This window comes from Elaeis guineensis, unplaced genomic scaffold, assembly GCF_000442705.2.
Source record: "Elaeis guineensis isolate ETL-2024a unplaced genomic scaffold, EG11 Super_Scaffold_1000123, whole genome shotgun sequence".
Classification (NCBI taxonomy): domain Eukaryota; kingdom Viridiplantae; phylum Streptophyta; class Magnoliopsida; order Arecales; family Arecaceae; genus Elaeis; species Elaeis guineensis.
Window position 1 is genome coordinate 487,370 of NW_027332428.1, and position 16,333 is coordinate 503,702.

The following is a 16,333-nucleotide window of genomic DNA, read 5'->3' on the forward strand; positions in this document are numbered from 1 at the left end:
GGGACAAAATTAAATACTATTGATGTGATAAGTTGGGGCATCGAGTCAGAGATTGCCTATAGCTCAGAGATTGAATGAAGGCTATTACGGTGGCAGTCCATAGTAGTGACACAGATAAGACTAATGGTGTACTTATGGTCTCAGATAAGGTATTTACTTCTTTCCCTCAATGGATGTTAGATGCTGCATGTTCGCATCATATTTATTACAAACAGGAGCTATTTGACTTTCTAGAGGCAGTCAGGGCACTGTTCATTTGTCGGATGGATCGAGCTATACGATCAAAGGCATTGAGATAGTTAGTTATAGATACATGATAGAATAGTAAGAAAATTGGGTGAAATTCAATACATATCTAATTTCAGAGTAATCTGATTTCACTGAGCAGACATGATTCAAGCAGCTCTAGATAGAGAGCTGATGATGGAATCCTAAAGGTTGTGCTGGCAGAAGGATTTATAAGGAAAAAAGTTATGGAGGATACTACCTCTTAGCAGGGAGCTCAGTGCAAGGTAGAGCTTTAGGTGTCAGTAGGTGCTTAGTATGAGGTGAAGTTTCAGGTACAGTAGGATTGGATACGAGAAAGGAAGACTTGGGAAGATGACTCGTAGGATGAAGTTTTTATTACCATAAGATGCTATCTCGAGCAGGTCTCAGGTCGACAGATCACAGTATATGATGAAGAGGGATCGAGTAGTCTGGCTCGATTCTCATATTTGCCTATCTATAACCAGTTAGATATTTATCCTAGAGCATAGGGACGAGATTATCCAAAAGAATTCAAAGTTATGTAGAAGCCGAATGTTGAGTTAAGATAAAAATTGTTGGATTTTTGACTCCTCAATATTCACCCACAATAAGCTCATAGACCAGACCCACAGATCGAGCCTGTAGCACACGACCTGCAGGCGCACTGTCTGCAAGCACAGCTTGCAGGTGCACAGCCCATAGGTGCAAGCGGCCCAAGATGCTTGAGGCGCGATCTACCGCACAGTCCATCTCATGGTCCAAGAGGGCACAACGCATGGTCCACACATAGTGAGACAGTCTTTATCATGGTCCATGCACAGGTGTGCACGATCGGGCGGCCATGGGTGCGTGTAGATGTGATCGGATGGCTATGAGCACATGCGGGGGTGATCAGGTAGCCAGAAGGATTTTAATTGAGTCCTAACAAAAGTTGGGTTTAGGATTTTTTAAAGGGGTTGATGGCCTATGGGCAAGTTATAGTGGCTGAGAGTGGCTGAGGATCTTGGCAGCAGCAGAGTCTCCTTGGGGTGTTTTGAGAGCTTTGTGAGGATTTTTTTTTGTGCTTCATATTGAGAGAGATTGATGTATAGGATTGAGAGGGTTTAATCTCCTCTTGTATTTATTTTCTCTCATAGTAAAGCTTGCATACCTCGTAGAGATAAGCTTTGAGCTAATCCAAGTTATTTTGATTTTTTTCTTTTGTGCAGCTCTTTTCTTCCTTCATCTTACGATATCAATATCATCGTCAGTGTTTGTAATCCTGGGCACGGGGATCCATATTCTGTACTCATGAGAGATCCTCCCAACAAGGCAAAATACAGTAAATCATTCATAGTTATGGCATTTACGGTTGGGTCATCGTTCGGACTGAGTGCTTCACTCTCTTGACTCCTCTCTCACATTATTCTAGCACTTGTGAGATGTCATTTTCAAAGTAGACCACCATTTCCCATAGCGCTCTTGTTTCTGCTGAATTGTTTGCATTTGGTCATTCTGATGTATGGGGAAGTGCTCTTGTTGACTCTTGGGATGGCTATAAATATTTTGTTATATTTATTGATGATAAAACTCATGCTACATGGTTTTATTTGCTTACCTCCAAAAGTGAAGTTATATAGGTGTTTCGAGTTTTCTGCAATATGGTTCATACCAAATTCAAGACCCACATTAAAGTATTGCATACCGATAATGGTAATGAGTATACCAATCACTCATTTGAAGCATTCCTCAAAAGCTTGGGAATAATTCATCAAACCTCAAGTGTTAATACCCCTCAACAAAATGGAATTGTTGAGAGAAAAAATTGACACCTTCTTGAGGTAACTCGGGCTTTACTTTTTTTCTTTTAGGAATCTTCCTCAGAACTATTGATTGATGCTATCCCCACAAGTTGCTACCTAATTAATCGTCTGCCCTGTAAGATTTTGCAGTTTAAGTCTCCAATGGAAGTGCTCCATGATCGAAAGTTACTATTTCCCATCTTTGAGTTTTTGGCTCTCTATTTTGTCCATTCTCAGTCTGGAGAGAAACTCGATCCTCGTGCCCACAAGTGTGTCTTTGTGGGATATTCTTCAATGAAAAAGGGTTACAAGTGTTCTGTCATGATGTCACTTTTATCGAGGATCACATGTTATTTCATGGTAGGAATCAACTTTAGGGCTGAGAAGATCTCTTCGGACTATAGTGATCTTGATGTTGAAATAACTCCTGCCTCTGCCCCTCTACCTGTGGTATTCAATGAAGGTGAGAGTGGAGGTCAAGTTGAGATGGAGTGCGACCAAGATGAGGTTGTTGATAGAAACACTGTGGGTAATGAAGTTTCTGCGCCTATGCCTATTCGACAGTCAACTCGTGTATCTCAACCATCAACTAGGCTTTGAGATTTCTCTATATATTATACAACCTCATTCTCCATTCAAGCCCACATAAGCTATGATAATATATCTCCAAGTTTTTGGGCTTCCTGGCTGCTGTCGATACTTATAAAGAACCTGAAAGTTTCCTTGATGCAAAAACCTCACAAGTATGGATCAAAGCCATGGATGATGAACTTCAAGCCCTTGATCGAAATCACACAGGGTACTTGGTGCAGCTGCTAGATGGGAAATGAGTTGTTGGGTACTGATGGATGTATAAGATCAAATATAATAGTAATGGATCCGTTGAGAGACACAAGACAAGACTTATTGTCAAAAGATATACCCAGATGTACGGTGTTGATTACAAGGAGATTTTTGCTCTAGTTGTAAAAATGAATACCGTAAGAGTACTCATGTCAATGGCAGTGAACTATGGATGGTTATTTTTTTAGATGGATATTAAAAATACTTTTTACATGGAGACCTAGAAGAAGAGGTGTATATGGACCTCCTACTTGGTCATCCATTAGAAAATCAAGGTGGAATGGTATGCAAACTTAATAAAACTATATATGGTCTCAAACAGTCACCATGGGCGTGGTACAAAAAACTTGATGCTGCTCTTGTGGATTTTGGGTTCAAAAGAGGTGACTCTGATTCCTCAATGTTTATAAAGAATAGTGCCAACGGGACCTTAGTGGTCCTTGTCTATATTGATGATATTGTCATTATAGATGACAATCTCCATGAAATTAATGCTCTCAAGCAATATCTAAATGAAAATTTTGATATCAAGGATTTGGGTAAGTTACAATATTTTCTCGAAATCAAAGTTGCTAGTTCTCATAAAGGATTGTTCATCTCTTAAAGAAAGTATGTCTTGGATCTACTAAAAGAAACTGAAAAATTAGGAGCCAAACCTACCAATTCTCTTGTGGATTACAATAGTAAATTTGCTCCTGAAGGTGCCCCTTTGCAAGATGTTGGTCGCTTTCAGATTTTAGTGGGAAAATTAATTTATCTCACTATCACAAGATCCGACATTGCATATATTGTCATTTATGTTAGTCAATTCCTGAAGACACCTACGGAAGGGCATATGGAACTTGTTGATCACATTTTGCGATATCTAAAGTCTTATCCAAGAAGAGGAGTATGGATGAGAAGCAATGGTCATATAGAACTGATAGGTTATACTAACATCAATTGGACTAGAAGTCCTACTGACGAATGGTCAATAACTGGTTTCTGTACATTCATGGGTGAAAATATTGTCACTTGGAAAAATAAAAAATAAAATATTACGGCTCGATCCAACACTGAAGTAGAATACCATCCAATGGCATTGGTTACCAGTGAGTTAGTGTGGCTTCAGTTGTTGCTACAAGAATTGGTGCATAATCCTTCATCTAAACTTATGAAATTATTCTATAATAATCAAGCTGCCACTCACATTGCTTCAAACTCTGTTTTTCATGAAAGAACTAAGTATATAAAAGTCGACTGTCACTTCGTTCGAAAGAAAGTCCAAGATAAGATGATTGAGAAACTATTTATTTGAAGTGACGATCAACTTGCTGATATTTTTACCAAGACAGTGCCCAAAGACTCTTTTTAGAAGATAATGATCAAGTTGACTTCAAATGATATCTTCACTCCAACTTGAAGGGGAGTGTTGGCAAGATAAAGATGACCGTCTCCTATTCTTAAAAGGAGATTTGGTCAAAACTGTTTGTATATTTTCCTCCTTAATTATAGCTATCTAGTGGCGAGATAAGGGTGACCTTCTCCTATTCTTAGAAGGAGATTTTGTCAAAATCATTTACATATTTTCCTCCTTTATTTTTGCCATCCATGTATAACTCTTTGCCATCTATTTAAGAATCACGTATCCTCCCAAAAAAAAAAAAAAAGGGATGGGGATTCATCCGTTCTACGGATGTAGGCACTATCTATGGCCGAACCACATTAAGTGTTGTCTCCGTTCTTCGACTTCTCTATTTTTTCTTTCTTCTGTGCTCAGAACATGAAGCATTGTAAGGTGCAGGAGGAACTTTCGGGTAATGATATGACCTCTGAGCATGCACCGATTGACCATAGGAAGCATATGATGGCGGCTCGTAAGTGCATGGGAGGTGCACTGTAAAGATACCTCTCAGGGTATCTTTTTGCAGCACCGGCAAACTATCCCCTCTCAAACATTTGTACATTTGTCCCTAAAGTTTTCTAAAAAATAGTCCATATTCACACATATTTTACAAAAATATCAGATATACTAACCTACACATCTTTGGTGCTTGCATCCCCATGCTTTATATAAGCTGGAAGATATGTGCAAAATGAACAGCATCAATCTGTCTCCCTCTGTTAACTAAATCTTCAACCATACGTAGATGAAGGAAAATATAGAGCATTTGGCTAGCTAATGTCCTAATTTCAATTAGTGATATTTCGTAGTCAACCTTTGATTGCTTTAAACAAGCATCCTCAGATCTACTCTATGCCCATATATAGGAGGCACCTAACAAAAGAAATGGTCATGAGTCATTGGAACTCTTATGGTCGGTTTGTCGGATACCAACCTGGTATTTTTGTGTTAATCCAAGAGAACGGCAGAGCTGACGTGCCTGCCAGCGATGAGAGATAGCAATGACGAGCATGCAAAGTTCTTCCTTATCAAACTCTGGTGCAATGTTAAATGTTGCAAGAAGCTGTAGGAATGCTTGCGCTTCAAATGAATATCCATTAGAAGCACCAACCAACTTGGGCTTCCATTCATCAGCAACTGTCTTGGCTTGCTACTTAATTTCAGAGCTATCAAGGTGATCAACACCTCGCTCGGTGAGGCGCCACAGATTACATCAATACAAGACAGCTTCCGCACAGACCCTATTAGGGCACTGTCCTCATTCCCTTGTGAGTTAGATTGGCCCGGAGGTTACAATCCCTCCAATGAATCCAGCACCAAACTGATATGGCTCTGTTGAATATTTTAATGCAAGAGAAAGTTCCTCGCGAGCAACGTTGGAGATATCGAGGCCGTTAATCACGGTTTCTAATCTGATGGTTTGGAACTGCTTAACAGTGGATATAACCTTGGTTTAGGTTTTTGAGGCTGCTATAATTTACGAACATTCTCACCTCTCTATACTCTCTCCCCTATTTCATACCTCTCCACACCCCCGCGGCGCCCCCCCCCAACCATCTGTAGAAGAAGAGAAATATCAGAAATTAGAGTGCATGACTTTTTTTTACTGAATAAATTCTGAGTGTCATGTGTGTCAAATATTAGTTTAAATATTGAATTTTTTGACAAAAGGTTATAGTAATAAATATAATCTTCTTAATGTCATCCTATTAAATATATTCTTCTTAATGTCATCTTCAGGACTCTATGTCATGTGTTTGTTCATTTCAATAATGTTAAAACCATAAATATTTGTGGACTTTTTCTATACGAAGGCCGATAGGAGAGAAGCAGTACAACCTTTGTCAAATGCCCCAAACCTAAAAGTAGCAATTAACAAGTTTGGTTGGATTCCTACTGGGTCGCCTTCATATATCAAGATTTATAGGATTTGATCCGAACTGGACCTGACCTACCAGCAAGTTATACCTGCCTAAACCCGATCTACAGCTACCTAGCCAACCACAATCGACCCCCAGACCTATTTAAGGCCCATTCTTATTTAATTTTGGTCTTTATATTACATGGATACACTATCTTCTAGTAGCTCATACTATATAACTTTCTTATATGTATACATGTACATACATACATATTTGTGTGTGTGTGTCTATATATATATATATATATATATGTATATGTATGTATGTATCCTCTCCCTTCTTTGACTCAATGGGTTGAAGTGCCCAAATTCAAACTCAAGTTGACGACCCACTAGTGAGAAGGGGATCGATGGGCTAACATGTATCACACTACAAACCTAATGTGTTGATTCCATATTAGATTGGATTAGATAAACAGGTCAGATCAAAAATTGCCATCCTCAATCTAACCCTCCAATCTTAGTGAAAGTGAGATTTGACCATAAGTTATATCCAACTATAATGGACTTTACCAAATTGATGAGCTGTCAGCTTCGCTATTTCGGAAAAAAGATATAAAAGAAGTGCACCTTTCAAATTTTAATATATGGTTATTAAATTGCATATACAATAAAATATGCTTGAAGAATGAGGATCATAGTTATTCATACTTCGTGTCACATGTATTACACTTTCCAAACTCCTCAAAAACATACCTTTTAAAGTTAGTAGAACTAAAACGAGCATATGCTTTAATTCAAGATTAAAAGATAATTTCAATGTTGATAAGTTTTCATAGGGACATCAAAACCATTCAACAATCGTTACATGAAAAGCTGAAAATATATGATATTAAAAAATAATTCAAATTCCTAAGAGTCATTCATATTGTCTACGCCTTTATCATTGATGCGGGATGGAGGTGAGCCCAAGCCTATGATGAGATGAGATGATTGTGCAGCCATGCCACTGGTGTGTAATTGAAAAGAGTTATGGTAATAGTGGATCCAGGAACCTTGAATTTAAAGGACTTTCATTACTAACATGCCATCTTCTCAGAAGGGAATGGTGACTACTATGCTACGCTAGAAACTATGAACTATGATATAAATTAAGGTAAAGGAAGATAACTAAAAATACAATAGAATCTTGGTCATTTGATTGGCAAAGGGTCTTATTTTTAGTTACATTATGATATTTATACAATTTATTGTTAACCACTAGAAACCTACTTGCTTCTCACATTAACACCTATCATTAATTGCCTTCAACAGTCAGCTCCAATCATTCATCCCACCTTCCATGTCCTATTTCCTCGGTAACCTCTCACATGCCATATTCATGTTGCAACTCTTTCCCTAGGCCAATGGTTTAAGCTATACAAATCATGTTCTACCAAAAAATAAAAAATAAGAAAAAGCTATACAAATCATAAGATCTGACTGGCCTTAAGTCTTGTACTTAGTGTTTTTTGGATAGGCCACCTTCACTTTGCCCGTACTGCATCTCAATCTGCACTTCAAGTGATCCCTTGGCCTAATTTGGCCAATGCTCTTTTAAATACCATTTCAGCCCGCTGAATGTTACATGGTAGTTTAATCAGTCAAGTTTCAAATCATTTCCTCCGGTTCATTCGGCCTAGCCATGTGGCTCTTATCTAACACATCTTTAGAGATTATTATTATTATATGTTAGAATATGGTATAAACACATTGTGACCATAGTTGTAGTTAATACACAAAAAATGTGAAATGAAAAGCTAACAATTAGCCCCTTATTGCTTCTCTAATTATTCTTACACTTAAATGTGGCCCATAAAATCACATGCAATTTAATTTTAATAAAAATTAAATTAATATATTATGAACGTCAGAACGATGGAATCTTTGGTCTTGTGGTTAACAATCAGATGTGGACAAAATAGGGTAGGAAGAGGCAGGGCGAGAAAACGTACGGGGCGGCAAAAGTAGGATACGGAAACAGAGACGGTCATGTATATACCTTGTGTAGCGGACCAGTTACTTGGACCTGTAAACCTTTGACGGCCCAATAATAATAAAAAAAAAATATATAGGAGAAAGATTCCTAATCGAAGTCTTCTTTCTTTCCATTCCGATAAAATCGGACTCGAAGAGTTCGGCTAGGGTAGAAATTCTTCGCTATAAAGAGCCCCTTCCTCCCTTAGGATCTTACAACAAAAATTTCGAAGAAATTTGAGGGATTGAGGGATTTTTCTCAAAGGACACACCGTGGGTGGTTGATCGGAAGAGAAGGGCCGTCGGAGCTGTCTTTGGACGTCAGAATAAGGTATTCTTCTTCTCCTTTCTTTTCGAGCTGATCCTTCGGTCATCGGTGTACTTGGAAGCCGGCAAGATGCCGGTTCGGGCTCAAACAGGAATACCCCTGTTTGCGTTGATTTTCTCCTTCCGTCGCCGGTAGCAAGAAGGGATGGGGTTGCCACCGGGACGGTGGCTTCGCCGTCGTTGGAGTTGCCGGGGAGGGTGGCCGGAGATGGCCTACCTGGCCGGATTAAGGGGAGGTGCTCGGAAAGGGCTCGGGTCCCCTGTTTTCGAGCATGAGGAAGAGGAGAAGAAATTTCTTCTCTCTTCTCTAAATAAAAATTATATATATATATAATAAATAAATAAATAAAAAGAGAGGAGGACATAGGTAAGAGTTCCGATAAACCTTAATATACAATTTTTTTTAGAAAATTAATTTGATTAAATTAATTTGTTTGATAGGAGAACAATCTAACGACCAGGGGGACAACGAATAGGATTTTGATTTTCAGACTATAAGGCTGTGAATTTGAATTCTCATTGATCGAGATAAGAATCCTGTACATGACCATCATTATATATATATTATTTATTCGTTAGTCTTATAATGTTGAATTTGCAATATTGAATTTATAATCGATGAGTTTTCTATGCTTGAGACACTGATATAGGGCTTATATGAATCTTTTTAAATATGAGCATGTTAGGGAAGGATTTGTTTTTATGATTAATGGTATGAGTCTTATGGATATGATTTATCAACTTCATCAGTCTGTAATTTGAAATAATTCGATAAAAATCAAGAATTAAATGAAAAAGATATGGTTTGGACTAGCCTCGACATATGGATCAGCCGGCCAGGAGCTCATGCCTGGGACAGTCCGCCAGGAGCTTATGCCTGGGACAGCCTCTCACGGACTTTCGTATGTGGGACAGCCGGCCAGGAGCTCATTCTGGGACAGCCTTGAAAGGCTTATATGAAAGAAAAAAATTGGATTGGAAAGAGATTGAGGTATGGTCTGGGTTAGTCCAAAGCCCAAAAGAGATAAAAGATTGTCAATTGAAGATGAGAAAAGATGAAACATATAATACGTAATTCAATAATGAGTGAAGATTTTACTTGATGATATGTGATGATCCATATTATTAAATACATATTTATGATAATATTTCAGTTATTATATACATATGAGTCTTCACAAATTGTATTGATTTCAGAATATTATTATTATTTACTGGCTTGATGTACATGTGCAGTGATTCTTACTGAGCTGGAAAAGCTCATATTTCTTTCTTATTTTTTTTCAGACTCACAGGATGCTTAGTTTGGATGGTTTGGGTGAGAGCAAATAAGAACTGAAGCCTTTAGAAATTCAGTTAGCTTAAATTCTTTGATACCAATGAACATTTGAATAATTGTATTGAACAAGTTTACATTTGATTTGAAGTTGTGACTCGATTGATTGATTTGGTATTTACTTGGTTATTTTAAATTTTGAAGTGTTAAATTATTAGGCCTTACATGATCCTCAGGGCGTTGCTCTAGGGTTTGTGTGGCCGTGTCACGTGTCCAACTCAAGTGCTGGGTTTGAGGTGTGACAAAGTGGTATCAGAGCCTAGGTTTAGGAATCCTAAGGTTCATTTCAGAGAAAGAGTATATGGATAGACTTTTAGATGGAAATTGACTAATATGAGATATTTTTCTTAAGTTCCTGACTAAAGTGAAACTGTGTAGGTTGTCATGGCACGAGGGACTGAGCGTGGGCGAAATCGGAGACCTACTCGATTTGCGGATGGCTCTAATGCTTGGGAGCTAGCTATGCAGCAAGAAAATGCTCCACCCTCACTAGATGATGATGCACCACAACAAGAACATCCTACTGAGCCTGTAGAGGTCACTCCCGGGGAAGAAACTCCAGGAGAACCTGAAATTCAATTTGGGGAACAAGTTACTGCAGCTCAGTTAATGCAAGTACTGGTTCAACAACAAGTGGCTGCAAGGGAAGATATGAGGAGGATATTAGAGGTGCAGCAAGGACAACAACAGCAGATCATACAACAAATATTTCAGGAGCGACAGTCCCAACAGCAATAAGGAGCTGAAAATCAGTATGAACGTCAAATCAATTTATTAGATTTCAAAAAGTATGCACCACCAGAATTCTCAGGGATCTCAGATCCTATGGAAGCTGAAAGCTGGCTAAAAGCAATAGAGAAAGTTTTTCATGCTTTGAGATGTCTTGCTGAAGATAAGGTCACTTTTGCCACTTTTATGTTACAAGGTGAGGCAGCCGATTGGTGGGAGATGGAAATTAAAAAGTTGGGGCCGAATGATGTACCATTTACATAGGAAGAATTTAAAAAGGTCTTCTATGAGAAGTATTTTCCCCAGAGTATCTGACTCCAAAATTTTGAGAGTTCGATCAACTGATATAGGGCCACATGACAGTTGCTCAATATGCAGCCAAATTTGAAGAATTGTCGAGATATGCCCCTGCATTGATAGCTGAGAAAAATGTTCGAGCTAGAAAATTTGAGAATGGATTAAGAGAGAGAATCCAACAACTAGTGACTATTTTTGAGCTGCCCACTTATAAAGAAGTTGTAAACAAATGCTTAATAATAGAAAAAAGACTCAATGATGCTCAAGTAGCAAGAGAGAAAAGTATAAAGAAAAGAGGTCGAGCAATTGATTCTCAAGGTCAAAGTATCAGAGTTTTCAAACCAAAGACCCCAAAATCAAGTCAGACTGCCACTGAAAGTAAAGTACAACCTCAGGGGAGTATTATATGTTATAGATGTGGAGGACCCCATCTTAAACAGGATTGCACATGGTCTGGAGGATAATGTTACAAATGTGTACGAGATGGCCACAAAGCAGTTGTATGCCGCAGTGGAGGAGAATCACAGAGACAGCAGATGCCTCAAAAATTTTAAAGTATCTTCGCAAATCGGGCACCCCAAGATGTACAAAGACAAGATGCGGGACAACAAAAATCAAAGACCCAAGGACGAGTCCATGCACTTACACAACAGGATGCTAATGCTTCTAACTCAGTGGTGACAGGTACTGAATCGATCTCCTAAAAGTTCTTTTATATATATGTCATGAAATATTATATGCTTAGATATATATGGACATATAGCCCTGAATGATAAATGAATATTATATAAATATCTGACAGGTATGATTAAAATAGCATCCAACGATGTCTATGCTCTTTTTGATCCTGGAGCTACCCACTCTTTTATAGCAACTAGTTTTATTAAGAGACCAATGAGATGTCTCCTACACTTTTAGAAAATGATCTCTGTGTCTGCACACCAAGTGGAGAGGTGATCTTGGTTAATTCAATTTGCAAAGATTGTATACTGAGTATTGAAGATAGGGAGATGAAAGCAGACTTATTGTCTTAGAGATGAAGGACTTTGATCTAATCTTGGGGATGGATTGGTTAGCAGCATATCATGCTACAGTTGATTGCTTCAAAAAGACAATAATGTTTCAGATTCCAAATCAGTCAGAGTTTAGTTTTAAGAGTACTAAACCCTTCTTTCACCAGAAGTTCATCTCAGCTATCCGTGCCCAAAAATTTCTTAGAAAAGGATGTGAAGGATTTCTAGCCACTGTATTAGACACTCAAGATAATAAGCTCAAGTTACAGGATATTCCTATTATGAAGAAATTTTCTGATGTTTTTCCAGATGACCTGCCTGGACTACCTCCTGATCGAGAGATTGAGTTTTCTATTGACTTGATCCTTGGTACGAGTTCAGTTTCTAAAGCCCCTTATCGAATGGCTCCAGCAGAATTGAAAGAATTACAAAAGCAATTACAAGAGTTGTTAGACAAAAGATTCATTAGACCTAGTGTATCACCTTGGGGAGCTCCGGTATTTTTTGTGAAGAAGAAAGATGGTAGCCTTCGGCTCTGCATAGACTATCGAGAATTAAACAAGGTAACAGTGCGAAACAAATATCCTTTACCACGAATCGATGATTTGTTTGATCAGTTGCAAGGGGCACAGGTCTTCTCAAAAATTGATCTTCGTTCTGGCTACCATCAGTTGAAGATACAGTCTGGAGATATATCAAAAATAGCCTTTCAGACTAGATATGGGCATTATGAGTTTTTAGTCATACCATTTGGTTTGACCAATGCACCGATAGCCTTTATGGATCTGATGAATCGAGTGTTTGCATCATACTTGGATTGATTTGTAGTTGTATTTATTGATGATATTTTGATTTACTCGAAAAGCTCACTCGAGCATGAAGAACATTTGAGGATTGTATTATAAACTCTGTGGAAAAAGAAGCTGTATGCAAAGCTACAAAAATATAAATTTTGGATGAGCAGTGTTACTTTCCTCGGGCATGTCATCTCCAATGATGGTATTTTAGTTGACCCAAGGAAAGTGGAGGCAGTAGTTGACTGAAACCGACCTACTAATATATCAGAGGTACGTAGCTTTTTGGGGTTGGCTGGCTACTATCGAAGGTTTGTGGAAGGTTTTTCTTGTATTGCCATGCCTCTATCTCGTCTCACACAGAAACAAGTAAAGTTTGAATGGACAGATGAATGCGAGCAAAGCTTTCAAGAGTTAAAAAGATGATTAGTGACTACTCCAATCTTAACCATTCCATCCGGGACAGAAGGTTTCACTATCTATAGCAATGCTTCTCGTAAAGGTCTCGGTTGTGTTTTGATGCAAAAAAGAAAGGTGATAGCTTATGCCTCTCGACAATTGAAGTCATATGAGCGAAATTATCCTACTCATGACTTAGAATTAGCAGCTGTGGTTTTTACTTTAAAAATATGGAGGCATTATTTATATGGAGAACATTGCGAGATTTTCACAGATCATAAAAGTTTAAAATATATCTTTACTCAGAAGGAGTTAAATTTGAGACAAAGATGGTGGTAGGAGTTATTGAAGGACTATGACTTGACAATAAATTATCATCCCGGGAAGGCGAATGTTGTAGCCGATGCTTTAAGTAGAAAATTTTCTGGTGAATTGGCTGCTATAATTACCTCACAAAAGCCTATATTGCTAGATTTGGAGAAATCAGGAATTGAAATACGACTACATGATTCTCAAATTCAACTTGCAAATCTGGTACTACAGCCTACTTTGATTGAAAAGATTAAAGCAGCTCAAAAAGAGGATTCAGAATTACAAAAGGTAATAGAAGCAGTGGAATCCGGTATACAGATGAAATTTTGGACACATGAGGATGGGTCATTGAGGTTCGATAACAGACTATGTGTTCCCAAAATTCCAGGATTAAGGGACGAGATCCTGGAGGAGGCTCATTGTTCGGCTTACACCATGCATCTTGGAAGCACAAAAATGTATCAAGATTTGAAAAGAAATTTTTGGTGGTCCAGTATGAAAAGGGATATTGCACAATTTGTAGCCAAATATTTGGTATGTCAACAAGTAAAAGCCGAACATCAAAGACCAGCAGGACCATTGCAGTCTCTTCTTATTCTTCAGCGGAAATGGGAGCATATTACTATGGATTTTGTGACTGGGTTACCTAAAACACTTTAGAATAATAATGCTGTATGGGTAATTATTGACTGATTGACAAAATCAGTGCATTTCTTATCTTTTCGAATTGATCTTTCTTTAGAAAGATTGGCAGGCTTGTATATAGAGCAGATAGTATGACTGCATGGAGTACCAGTTACTATTGTGTCAGATCGAGATAGTAGATTTGTTTCTCAGTTTTGGAAGAGCCTTCATAAAGCCCTTGGTACCAAGTTAAATTTTAGTACAGCTTTTCATCCTCAAACTGACGGACAATCAGAACGAACCATACAGATCCTAGAGGATATGTTAAGAGCTTGTATTATGGACTTAGGTGGAGCATGGGATAATCATTTATCATTGATTGAGTTCGCTTATAATAATAGTTACCAAGCAAGCATTCAGATGGCTCCTTTCGAGGCATTATATGGAAGGAAGTGTAGATCGCCCATTTGTTGGGATGAGGTGGGAGAAAGAAAACTGTTGGGACCAGAAATAGTGCAACAGACAGTGAAAAAAGTACACATGATCCAAGAACGACTTCGTACAGCTCAGAGCAGGCAAAAGAGTTATGCTGATAATAGAAGAAGGGAGCTAGAATTTCAAGTAGGCGACCATATTTTTTTGAGAGTTTCTCCCACTAAAGGTGTAATGAGATTTGGAGTTCGTGGTAAGTTGAGTCCAAAGTATATTGGTCCTTTTGAAATTTTAAACAGGATTAGAGAGGTTGCATTTCGGTTAGCATTACCGCCGGCTTTATCTAGTGTACATAATGTGTTTCATGTATCAATGTTGAGAAAGTATATTCCAGATCCAAGTCATGTGGTGAGTTATGAACCTTTGCATCTTCAGAAAGATCTGACTTATGAAGAATATCCAGTACGAATTGTTGACAAGAAGGATCAGGTGTTACGGCATCAAAGTATTCCTTATGTGAAGATCCAATGGAGCAATCATAGCGAGAGAGAGGCTACATGAGAACTCGAGACAAAAATGAAGATCAAGTATCCACAACTCTTCGAAAACTCAGGTATGTAAATTTCGAGGATGAAATTATTTTAAGGAGGGGAGATTGTAACGGCCCAGTTACTTGGGCCTGTAAACCTTTGACGGCCCAACAACAGAAAAAAAAAATTACAGGAGGAAGACTCCTAATCAGAGTCTTCTTCCTTCCTGTTTCGATGGAATCAGACTCGAAGAGTCCGGCTAGGGTAGAAATTCTTCACTATAAAGACCCCCCTTCCTCCCTTAGGATCTTACAACAAAAATTTCGAAGAAATTTGAGGGATTGAGGGATTTTTCTCAAAGGACACACCGTGGGTGGTTGATCGGAAGAGAAGGGCCGTCGGAGCTGTCTTTGGACGTCGGAACAAGGTATTCTTCTTCTCCTTTCTTTTTGAGCTGATCCTCCGATCATCGGTGTACTTGGAAGCCGGCGAGATGCCGGTTCGGGCTCAAACAGGGACACCCCTGTTTGCATTGATTTTCTCCTTCCGTCGCGGCAGCAAGAAGGGATGGGGTTGCCACAGGGATGGTGGCTTCGCCGTCGTTGGAGTTGCCGGAGAGGGTGGCCGGAGATGGCCTACCTGGCCGGATTAAGGGGAGGCGCTCGGAAAGGGCTCGGGTCCCCTGTTTTCGAGCGTGAGGAAGAGGAGAAGAAATTTCTTCTCTCTTCTCTAAATAAAAATTATATATATATATAATAAATAAATAAATAAATAAATAAATAAAAAGAGAGGGGGACATAGGTAAGAGTTTCGATAAACCTTAATATATAATTTTTTTTTTAGAAAATTAATTTGGTTAAATTAATTTGTTTAATAGGAGAACAATCTAACGACCAGGGGGACAACGAATAGGATTTTGATTTTCAGATTATAAGGCTGTGAATTTGAATTCTCATTGATCGAGGTAAGAATACTGTGCATGACCATCATTATATATATATTATTTATTCGTTAGTCTTATAATGTTAAATTTGCAATATTGAATTTATAATCGATGAGTTTTCTATGCTTGAGACACTGATATAGGGCTTATATGAATCTTTTTAAATATGAGCATGTTAGGGAAGGATTTGTTTTTATGATTAATGGTATGAGTCTTATGGATATGATTTATCAACTTCATCAGTCTGTAATTTGAAATAATTCGATAAAAATCAAGAATTAAATGAAAAAGATATGGTTTGGACTAGCCTCGATATATGGATCAGCCGGTCAAGAGCTCATGCCTGGGACAGCCCGCCAGAAGCTTATGCCTGGGACAGCCTCTTACGGACTTTCGTATGTAGGATAGCCGGCCAGGAGCTCATCCTGAGATAGCCTTGAAAGGCTTATATGAAAGAAAAAAA